Below are 11,035 nucleotides of genomic sequence, written 5' to 3'. Positions count from 1 at the left end.
AATGATGTTTTTGAAAATAAACGTAACATTGGTGATGTTTCCTTTAAACTTTAAATAAGACTTCCGCTAATGTGTTTTGTTAAATAAATGTTTTGAAAATAAAATTTGGGTGAAAAATCACGACGTTACAAGTTGGTATCAGAGCCATGTTGTGAGTGAACTAAATACAGAGGTCGGTGTTCAGACTCACAGTGTAGACTGGCTCAATTAGGTGCTTTAGGATCTTAAGGGGGGAGGGTGTGTGCTGAGAGATATATGATAGTTATATGTACCTTTTTGAACTTTCCTTCCTGAAATTGTCGTATACCTGAAACTATTCATTATTTAGGAACATGTCGCGCGCTGATGAGGATGCTACCGTTGGGGTTACTTGCGGAGATCAAGACAACCACACACCCGAGATGCCACTGTTTATTTTTCAGACCCCACTTGCAGGTAGTCAGCCGCGAGTTCAGCCAACGCGTAGCGAGCACAACACTGCAAGTGTTGCTATCATTGTCGACCTTTAGGAGCAGCTTGAGGCACAGGATACTGAGTTACGAAGAAGTGATTGGGCTATGGAGCGGATGTAGCAGGCTATGCGAGTTGCTGGTCTCTTACCCCTGGAGGATGAAGAAGAGGAGAATGAGGAGCCATGCGAGGTGATTGCTGAGAGCCGCTCAGTTACCTGGGAGAGGAGAAAGGATCCCACTAGAGAACGCAATGAGGGGCGAGGTAGTTCCTTCAAAGTATTCACGAACAAAAAACCCCTTGTCTTTCTAGGAGGAGATGACCCAACATTGTTCATGTAATGGTTGTGGAAGATGAGACAAATTTTCCGTGCAGGCGACTTCACTGAGTCACGAAAAGTGAGTTATGCAACACTGAAGTTGGATGGTGATGCTTTACACTGGTGGGAGGCATTGGATTATGTTGTTCCTGAGGCTACACTTGACGTCATGACTTGGGAGGCCTTCATCCAAAGGCTTTAGGAGCGTTTATGTCCACCGGGGTAGATGAGGATGACCGAGAGAGACTTCCTTGCACCTGAAAAAGGAACTATATGTGTTGCGAAATATAATTCCTTATTCTCTGAGAAACTACAGTTTGGGAAGATTACTGTCCCACCGAGGCAAAACAGGTGAAACACTATGTTGAGGGGTTACCGGCAGAGTGTCGAGCTAATGTGAGGCAGTGCAACACTTTGGCGGCTGCCATGGACGAGGCTATTTAGATTGTAGTTGATATGGCTACAATAGGGCGTGCTATTGCAAAGAATGGGGAGAAGAGGAAGTGTGAGGGTTCGTGTCAATCCTACTGAACAAAGAAGGGTCACCATGACAAAAAGGGCGACATGTCGAGCTTCTGTATGAGGTGTCATTCCCCACATAAGGGGTCGTCCAGTGATAATACTATGAGCTGCAGACGCTGTGGCAAATTGAGCCACAAGCAGTTAGAGTGTAAGAGTGTTGAGTTTCTTGGGCTTTATCTGGAAGATCATATTGCGTTGTGTTATACATTCCAAGAGTTAGGGATGGCATGTACCTGGTTGATCCGATTTGAGATATGGTTTGTTTGCAACGCTAGTTGGTGGTAGTTTGAACCCTAAATGGGGGAGACTTAGGTATTATTCTTGGAGAATCAATCTATTCGAGTTTATGGTGTCGAAAGAATGGTTCATAGTGATATGCGATTCGGGTATGCGAGACTTTGGTTCAAGATTCGGTCAAGACAGGGGTGCAAAGAGTTGATATCATATGTATGTGCTCAAGAATGCATGAGTTGTCTTTGCAATAGGAAGGTGTTATACGAGGAGATCATTGTAGACAGTGGTTCCTTTCAGGAATGTCGATGAGTAGGTCAATAGGCATTGGGGTCGCTCAGGTTGAGTATTATTTGTGAGGGATTTGTTAGCTTGTTATATAGATTGTTATCTATAGTCTAGGCTGGGCAGTTGTTGATTGGTAAATTAGCTTCATAGTTTGGTATGTTTAGTTCCACATGGTTTGTGGTTTGATAGTGTATTGGGTCATGATATTAGTTGTCAATTGTTTCTCGATCATTGGTCATTTCGTTCATATTCATTAGTAGAGATTCTTCGAGAGTTTCGAGTGGTATCAGTTGAAGTTCAATGGATGCCTTAACATATCGTCAAGTTCAGCTCGAGTTTGGCACATGTCTTTGGTTATTAGAAGTTTAGATGTTAGACCAGTGTTTTTCAATTTTCCAAACGTGACTATTAGATCCGCGTAGAATCTAATTTTTGGCATGTCGTGCCGGTAGGGTTGGTATTTGGATGGATCCGACCAGGGTTTTAGCAGCATCTCTGGATAACTTTAAAAGTTTTATCGAGCTAGTTATGTATTGGTGGAATCTATCCGGTTTCAATCGAGGTGTGGGATCTTATTTTGGTCGTTCATGAGGATGTTTCTGTTAATGGTTGAAGTTCGTCATCCCGTTAGATTTTCTGATACTTCACCCTTTGGGTAAGGTTGTGAGGATGAAGGAATGCAGTAGATGTGGGGTTGATTATGGATTCCCTTGAGGGTGTCTATTGTGGTGAGTTCATTAGGTTTTTCTACGAGGAGTGGATGTGGACTGAGTATGATAGCACGAGAACTCTTCACTTGGGTTATTGGCATGGTGCTTATTAGGTTTATAGATCTTGAATTGGAACAAGATTGCAATCGCCTATCTCATTCTCTAGTTGAGTGTTAGTGCATTTTCACGAGTTAGGAGTCTCTGTGACCAGTTGGTGTGGATCATGTAGATAGTAAGAGTTTGTTTTGGTTGATGTATTAGTTGTGCATCAGAAGTCGCTTGATGAATGTTTGCAATTATGGACACCGTTTCTTGTGGGTTGTTTATTAGGAGTTTGGTTACCAGTGTTAGGTATTGGTTCTGAAATCTCGAGTCACGAAGTTCGATGTAAATGTCTCGCACGATTGTCAAATAGATGTACAACTGAGCTGATGAGGGATTTCGATGCAACGTGAGACTCTTATATGGACCATCATTATGCTCATGGGAGCAGCATGTTGGTGATGACTTGTCAGGAAGTCAAGTGTGTGTTTTAGGATTTTGGGCACAATTGTCAGGAAGTGAAATGTGTGTCCCATATGGGATTGGTTGAAGTTCATGATCGGTATGTTTTGAGTTTTCATTCTGCATGGTTTGGTGGTGTTCCTAGTTAGGGAGTAGAGATAGGTATGAGGAATGGATGATCATCAGTGTTAGGGTATGTTTTATGAAGTTTAGACTGATGGGTCCCGGTTTTGGGAGCTTATTGATGACGTTAATTGTAGTTTCAGTTTTGAGAGTTCCTAGTTTGAATGGTTCTCACTGGAAGTTTGGTCTTACAGTTGGGAAGAGAAAGATTGTGGTTACCGTTGAGTACTTTCAAGAATATTGGGTTGTTTGTTGGCAATTGTGGGTTTCAGAGTGATCTCTCGAGTTTTCTGTATAGATGCTTGGATTTCGAAGTGGATAAAGGGAGTTTCTGATTTTGGGATTACGGACAATAAATGGATCGAGTAAGGGCTTTAGGCTTTAAGGTAATAGGCTTTAGACCCTATTGAATGTTGATAATAATGGTTATATGATCTAAGCCTTTGGGTTGTGTTTTGGAGCAAAAGGGTAAAATGGGAAAAGTTATATGTTAGGATTCTTGCATGAATTATGGTTTTTATTTAGACATTTGTTAAGCCAAAATTAACTATATAGAAGTGTGAGGATCGTCAATACCTTTCCATGGATATAAAGATCGCTGAGAACGGAGTTGAAATGAAGAAGTTATGGTTGTTTGAAGTTGAGGTGGATTTGGGTGAATAGTGGTGTTCACGGCGTGAGGATCAGAGCCCACGGCGTGGGGATCAGTCATGCCCAAGCCCATGATTTTTCGGGTTTTCAACGTATTTAAGCTTAATGCTCTACATTTTTGGGAATTTTATCAGCCTCCATCACCTCTAGGACCCCTTGCGAGAAACCCTAGCATCCATGATATGTGCATATTTAGCTATATATTTAGTATAGATTTTCATTATTTATTAGCTAATTATTTACATATTATGGACAAAAGGTACTTAATAGTGTTCAAATTGTATTTTCAGCTCAAAAGAAAAGCTCAGAGGTAAAAGGAAGCAGGAGGTACGATCGAAAGCTCGGGAACTGAAGAAAGAAGAAAAATGCTAAATCCTGAAGCTACTCGGCGAGTAGGGACGTCTACTCGACGAGTACATACGAAGATTCTTGAAGCAACACGTGAAGTCCTTGCCGTATACGGATTCCTCAAGAGGATTCGACGAGTCGGTTGTCTACTCGACGAGTAGCCCCTGTTTTGAGAAATCTATAAATAGAAGCCACAAACCCGAATTGACTCTCTCTCTGGCTTTTGGGAAGCTTACTTGGCGACTAAGGAGACTGCTGGAGATCTGAAGAACGTGAGAAGAACCCTAATCCTCAATTCTAAGAAGACTAAGGCAACTTAGGTTTAATTTTCCACTTCACCTTTGAATAGAACTATGTCTAGCTTGTTTGAATTCGTTTTTAGTTTGTTATCTACTGCAATTATGAACTAATTTCGTTAGTTTCTGTTTAGGGTAGACAAGTTTGCTCCTATGGATTAATTTACTATTTTGATTAATTGTTATTGGTGAATCTTGTTAATTTAAGCTTGTTAAAGACCCTTATGCATTAACCATAACTATTTTCTGTTAATTGCTAAGTAATTAAGCTGCATGAACATCTCTTAATTGCTTATCTCATATGATTTATTTGAACACATTGCTATATGCCTAGGATTAGTGAATATGAAACTAGGATTAACTAGAGAATGGGTAAATTAATGTGTGAGCTTGTGTGATACACCATCAACAAGAGGTTAATTGAATCACCAATTTAATTAGCTAATTACAAGTCTTATTTAACCCGAATAATAAAACTAGGGAATTTATTAGTTTAAGCACTTGATCACTGCTTAAATCAATCTATTTTCTAAAGATTGGTAATAACGAATGTGAATCTAATCACCTTACTCGGTAGCCAAATAACAATTAATCCATTACATTACCATAAAAATTAACCATAGGAGTAAATGAGTTGAACCTAAACAGAAACCCTTTTGATCATTGAATTTAGTTGGTTTTTACGTGTTTTCAGCTATTAGTTGATTAGTTAAGTTTTAGTTAAGTTTCTAGTCTTGCAAAACTAGAGAAAACCCCTCCTATTTTATTATTTGTTTTAGATAATATTAGTAATTAGTTTAATTTCCGTTCCCTGAGTTCGATACCCTACTTATTTAACTATACCACAATTGATAGGTCCACTGCCTTTGTGTGTCTAATTCGTAAGTGAAAAGTAGGATAAAACTAGTTAGTTTAACACACATCAAGTTTTTGGCGCCGTTGTCGGGGAACCGTTGAAAATTTTATTCTAATTTCTAGTATTATCGATCCTTTATGTAAGATTAATCTTGCACAAAGTTGTTGCTTTAGTAGTCTAAGTATTAGGTTTAGTTTTAATTTTCTCTGATTTGTTAGAATTTTTATTTGATTTTTTTTTTCAGTTTTAGCCTTGAACTCGCTGAGTGCAATCGAAGCTACTCGACGAGTCCATCGCTGAAACTCAGTTTCGTTTTTATTTTATTTTTGTTCTTTTTACGCGTGTTTTCTGTTTTGTTTACAGTTCGTTTATGACCAGGGGAGGAGGTACACCTTTGATCCCACCGCTTGAAGACCCAGAAGCAACCTTGACGAAAAACAAAGGCAAGAACGTAGGAGAAACCGCAACATCGACGAATTCACCGTTGAAGAATCTAAAAGCTGTTTTTATTAAGAAAAAGAGCAAGAAGGTAGGAGAATCCAGCATATTTTCAGAGGCGGACGGAGACCCGAATAAGGACGATATTGTTTACGAATCCGAAAAAGAAGAAAGCGAATCCGAAGGAGGAAGCGACATAGAAGGCGAACTAGCAAACACCATGGCGAACGTCGATGAAGTTCCCATGGGTGAATGGAAGAAAAGGATGCGTGACGACACCGGCCCGGGACTCGTGCAACCCGCGATTCCCGCAACTGCCACCTTTGAACTTAAACGCCACATACTTGCTCAACTAAAGGAGATTCCATTCTACGGGAAGGATCATGAAGACGCATACAAGCATCTTGACGAAGTCAATGACATAGCCGACTACTTCAATGTCCCTAATGTGGCTCGCGACACTGTCATGCTTCATATGCTACCTGTCACATTCAAGGGAGTTGCAAAGGATTGGCTAAAATCACTTCCCCCAGGATCCATCACTACATGGGCTAAAATGAAAGAAGAATTCATAGACCAGTTTTGCCCCCCTTCAAAAATAGCCAAGTTGAAGAAAGCCATAGCTAATTTTGAACAACAAGCTGGAGAGTCACTATATGAGGCGTGGGAAAGGTACAAAGGCTTACTAAGGAATTGCCCACATCACGATCTAAACAGCCAAAATGAAGTCTCCATTTTCTATGATGGAATAAATGTGACAACTAGGCAACTCCTTGATTCGCAAGGACCACTCACCAAGAAAGCACCCCCGGTGATAAAGGCTTTAACTGAAGAATTCTCTAAGCATTCTAGAGAATATCACAACCCAAGGAATGACATGACTCGAGGGGCGGTGAATTCCATTACGGATGACATGGCAGCAATGATGGCAAAATTGGAAAGCATGGATCGAAGAATGACAAAGATGGACCAATCCATCCACGCCATAAGAGTGGGATGTGAGAATTGTAGGGGGCCGCACCTAACCAAAGATTGTGATCTTGACGAGAACGGGAATCAGAAGGTGCAAGTGTTCTATTCAAGTGGTGATAGGTTTGATGACAATTGGCGAAAACCAAAGAAGGAATGGCTACCTTATGATGAGTACAAAAAGACAAGGGGGGAAAAATATAAGCAAAAGGAGAGAGGCTTTTATCAAAAGGAGGAACCAGTGCATGAAAAGAAATCAGATTTGGAAGACATGCTTACAAGATTTGTGGCCGCATCCGAAAAAAGACACAATGATACCGATGCTACACTCAAAGATCAACAAAATATGTTAAGAGAACACCAACTTATGATGAAAGATCAACAAGCCTTGCTTAGGAATCAGCAAGCATCTATTCTCAACATAGAAAAGAAGCCGGGGCAACTTGCTCAACAAGTGAATGAGAGAAGACCGGGTGGACTTCCTAGTAATACCGAAAGTAACCCAAAAGGTGCACATATAAATATAGTGACAACTAGGAGTGGGAAGATTATAACTCCTCTGAACCCTATTCAGCAAGAAGATCCTGAACTGGTGCAAGAGGGTAAAGAGGAACGTGAAAAATCACAGAACCCCGACTCGACTCGCCGAGTCGACGTTACGGACTCGACGATTCCACCACCTGAACAGAAAGGCCAGCCTCCTGTTAATCCATATCAGCCTCCACTTCCCTTTCCGGCTCGAGCTAGACAAGAAAAAAATGAAGTTGACTACCAGAAGTTTCTGGAACACATAAAGGCTCTCCAGATTAATATGCCATTCATAGAGGCGGTTGCACAAATGCCAAAATATGCCAAATTCCTCAAGGAGCTTCTAACTAATAGAAAGAAGATGGAAGAGGTGAAGAAAGTGGTCCTAAACGAGAATTGTTCAGCCGCCATGTTGAATACACTACCTAAGAAGAAGGGTGATCCGGGAAGCTTAACATTGCCTTGCCAATTTGGAAACTTAGCCACCATTTATGGATTGGTTGATTCAGGAGCAAGCGTAAATCTCATGCCATACTCTTTTTTCAAGAAATTAGATCTTCCGAAGCCAAGGCCAATTCGAATGGCGATTCACCTAGCAAATAAAACGGTCACATTTCTGAGAGGAATATGTGAAGATCTATTGGTGAAGGTTGATAAGTTCGTATTTCCCGCGGACTTTATAGTTTTAGACATGGAAGCGGATCCTCAAGTCCCGATAATACTTGGAAGACCTTTTCTTAACATCGCATGTGCTATAGTTGACATGCGAGATTCTAAACTTACCCTTTGGGTGGGAGACGAATCAGTCACTTTTGGAGTTGATAAAGCCATGAAACATCCAAGGAATAGCGATGACACAGCATTTTCGGTTGACATGTTGGAAGAATTGATGGAGAAATGGAACGAAAATGAGCCGAACAAGTCCACCGTCACATATGAAGAAGAATTTGATGCGGAAAGAGAGACTGCTCGAGGAAGCTGAGTATAATGATCTAATCAGAAGTGCAGAACACCCGACTCGCCGAGACGCCTCGACAGACTCGACGAGTCCATCAGAAGAAACCCGATCAGTCACGAATTTTACGAAGGACTCGACGAGTCCCCTCACTGGACTCAACGTGTTCAACATTCAGAACACGAAAACTGAACTAAAGGCACTACCAGATCACTTGGAGTACGCGTTTCTTGAAGATGGCCAACAAAAACCTGTAATTATAGCTGCTGATTTGGCCAAACATGAGAAAGAAAGTCTTGTGGGTGTATTGAGGAAGAGGCAAGGTGCTATAGCATGGAAGATCACCGACATTAAAGGAATTAGTCCAGCTTATTGTTCTCATAAGATTAACTTAGAAGATGGAGCTAAAGCTGTAGTACAACGCCAACGAAGACTTAACCCGAACATGCAAGAGGTTGTGAAGAAGGAGGTGGTTAAACTACTAGATGCCGAAATCATTTACTCAATCTTCAATAGCCCATGGGTGAGTCCGGTGCAAGTGGTACCAAAGAAAGAAGGAATGACGGTGGTGGCCAATGAAAATAACGAGTTAATTCCAACAAGAACAGTAACCGGGTGGCGCGTTTGCATTGACTACAGGAAATTGAATGACGCCACATGCAAGAATCACTTTCTATTGCCATTCATCAATCAAATGCTCGAAAGACTCTCCGGCCATTTATATTATTGTTTTCTTGATGGGTTTTCGGGGTATTTCCAAATTTTAATAGACCCACAAGACCAAGAGAAGACCACTTTTACATGCCCAAGTGGAACATTTGCATATAGACGCATGCCCTTTGGGTTATGCAATGCACCAGCTACTTTCCAAAGGTGCATGATGACCATTTTTCATGATATGATCGAGAAGTTTATGGAGGTCTTCACGGATGATTTCTCGGTGTTCGGGTCATCTTTTGAAGATTGCTTATCTAATTTCGACTTGATGCTAGCTAGATGTGAGAAGACAAACCTTGTCCATAACTGGAAAAGTGCCACTTCATGGTGAAAGAAGGAATAGTATTGGGTCACAAAGTTTCAAGGAAAGGGATAGAAGTGGATAGAGCAAAAGTGGACACAATAGCTAAGCTACCCCCTCCAACTAATGTGAAAGGGGTGAGGAGTTTTCTTGGCCATGCGGGATTTTATCGTCGTTTCATTAAAGATTTTTTGAAGATTACTAGGCCGTTGACTCAATTACTCTTAAAGGATGCCCCATTTGATTTTTCCAAGGAATCTCATGAAGCATTTCATTTGTTAAAGGAAATATTAACCACTACTCCTATCATGATAGCACCAAATTGGAATCTTCCTTTCAAGCTAATGTGTGATGCTAGTGACTATGCGGTGGGAGTTGTTTTGGGACAAAGAGTTGACAAGCATTTTCAGCCGATCTACTATGCAAGCAAAACCTTGAACCCAACTCAAGAGAACTACACTACTACCGAGAATGAGCTACTAGCTATGGTATACGCTTTTGATAAGTTCCGCCCTTATTTGGTGTTATCCAAGACCATAGTTTTTACCGACCATTCGGCCCTAAAGTATCTTTTTACTAAACAAGATGCTAAGCCCCGATTGATACGCTGGGTCTTACTTTTGCAAGAGTTGGAAATTGAAATACGTGACAAAAAGGGAATGGAAAACGTAGCTGCCGACCATTTGTCAAGATTAGAGAACCCGCATTTGGAGGATTTGGAAGAAAACAAGATTGGAGACGATTTTCCCGATGAATATCTTTTAGTAGTATCCAGAGAAATGCCATGGTTTGCGGATATAGCTAACTACTTAGAAACCAATTACATTCCAAAAGACTTGACCCCCCAATAAAAGAAGAAATTCTTTTCAGAAATTAAGTACTACTTTTGGGATGAGTCGTATCTCTTCCGAAGCTGCGCAGACGGAATAATAAGAAGATGTGTATTCGGGAAAGAAAGTCGAGAAATCTTGGCACACTGTCATAGCGGGCCCGCCGGAGGACATCATGGAGCACACTACACAGCTAGGAAGATTTTTGATATTGCGTTTTATTAGCCCATAATTTTTAAAGATGCTGCTAAATTCGTCAAAGAATGTGATTCGTGCAAACGAGCGGGAAATATATCATCCCAAAATGAGATGCCCCAACATAGTATTCAAATTTGTGAGATATTTGATGTGTGGGGTATTGATTTTATGGGACCTTTCCCAATGTCCAAAGGGAATAAATACATCTTGGTGGCGGTCGATTATGTGTCTAAATGGGAGGAGGCACAAGCATTACCAACTAATGATGCTCGGGTGGTGGTGCGATTTCTAAAGAAGTTATTCTCAAGATTTGGAGTTCCTAAAGCTCTTATTAGTGACCGGGGCACTCACTTTGCAAACGATCAATTAGCCAAAGTGTTGAAAAAATATGGGGTACATCATAGGTTCTCCACATCTTATCATCCACAAACTAGTGGCCAAACTGAAGTGACAAATAGGGCGTTAAAGAGGATTTTAGAGAGATCGGTTGGAGGAAATCGAAAGGAATGGTCGGATAAATTAGATGATGCACTTTGGGCCTTTCGAACAGCTTTCAAGACACCTATTGGTACTACAACATATAGGCTAGTTTATGGAAAGAATTGCCACTTACCGGTAGAAATTGAGCATAAAGCTTTTTGGGCTCTAAAGATGTGCAATTTTGATTTGGCTGAACTTCGAACCAACCGGTTGATGCAAATGAATGCCCTTGAAGAGCTTAGAAATGAGGCCTACACTAGTTCCTTGATATACAAAGAAAAGACAAAGAGTTGGCATGACAAAAGATTAAAGGGTAATATC

At 40.8% G+C, this 11,035-nt stretch overlaps 1 non-coding gene across 1 annotated transcript; it reads right to left on the bottom strand.

The window, feature by feature from the left end:
• Positions 1 to 6,340: 6,340 nt before the first annotated feature.
• LOC145117986 (small nucleolar RNA R71) lies at positions 6,341 to 6,447 on the bottom strand. The gene has a single exon (XR_013712974.1). It is a non-coding gene; the product is annotated as a small nucleolar RNA R71 (small nucleolar RNA).
• Positions 6,448 to 11,035: the final 4,588 nt, after the last annotated feature.

The sequence above is a fragment of the Lactuca virosa genome, chromosome 5 (genome assembly GCF_052849685.1).
Source record: "Lactuca virosa cultivar CGN04683 chromosome 5, Lactuca_virosa_CGN04683_v6, whole genome shotgun sequence".
NCBI lineage: Eukaryota > Viridiplantae > Streptophyta > Magnoliopsida > Asterales > Asteraceae > Lactuca > Lactuca virosa.
The sequence above is the reverse complement of the archived record's forward strand: the minus strand, read 5'-3'. Positions and strand labels throughout refer to the sequence as shown.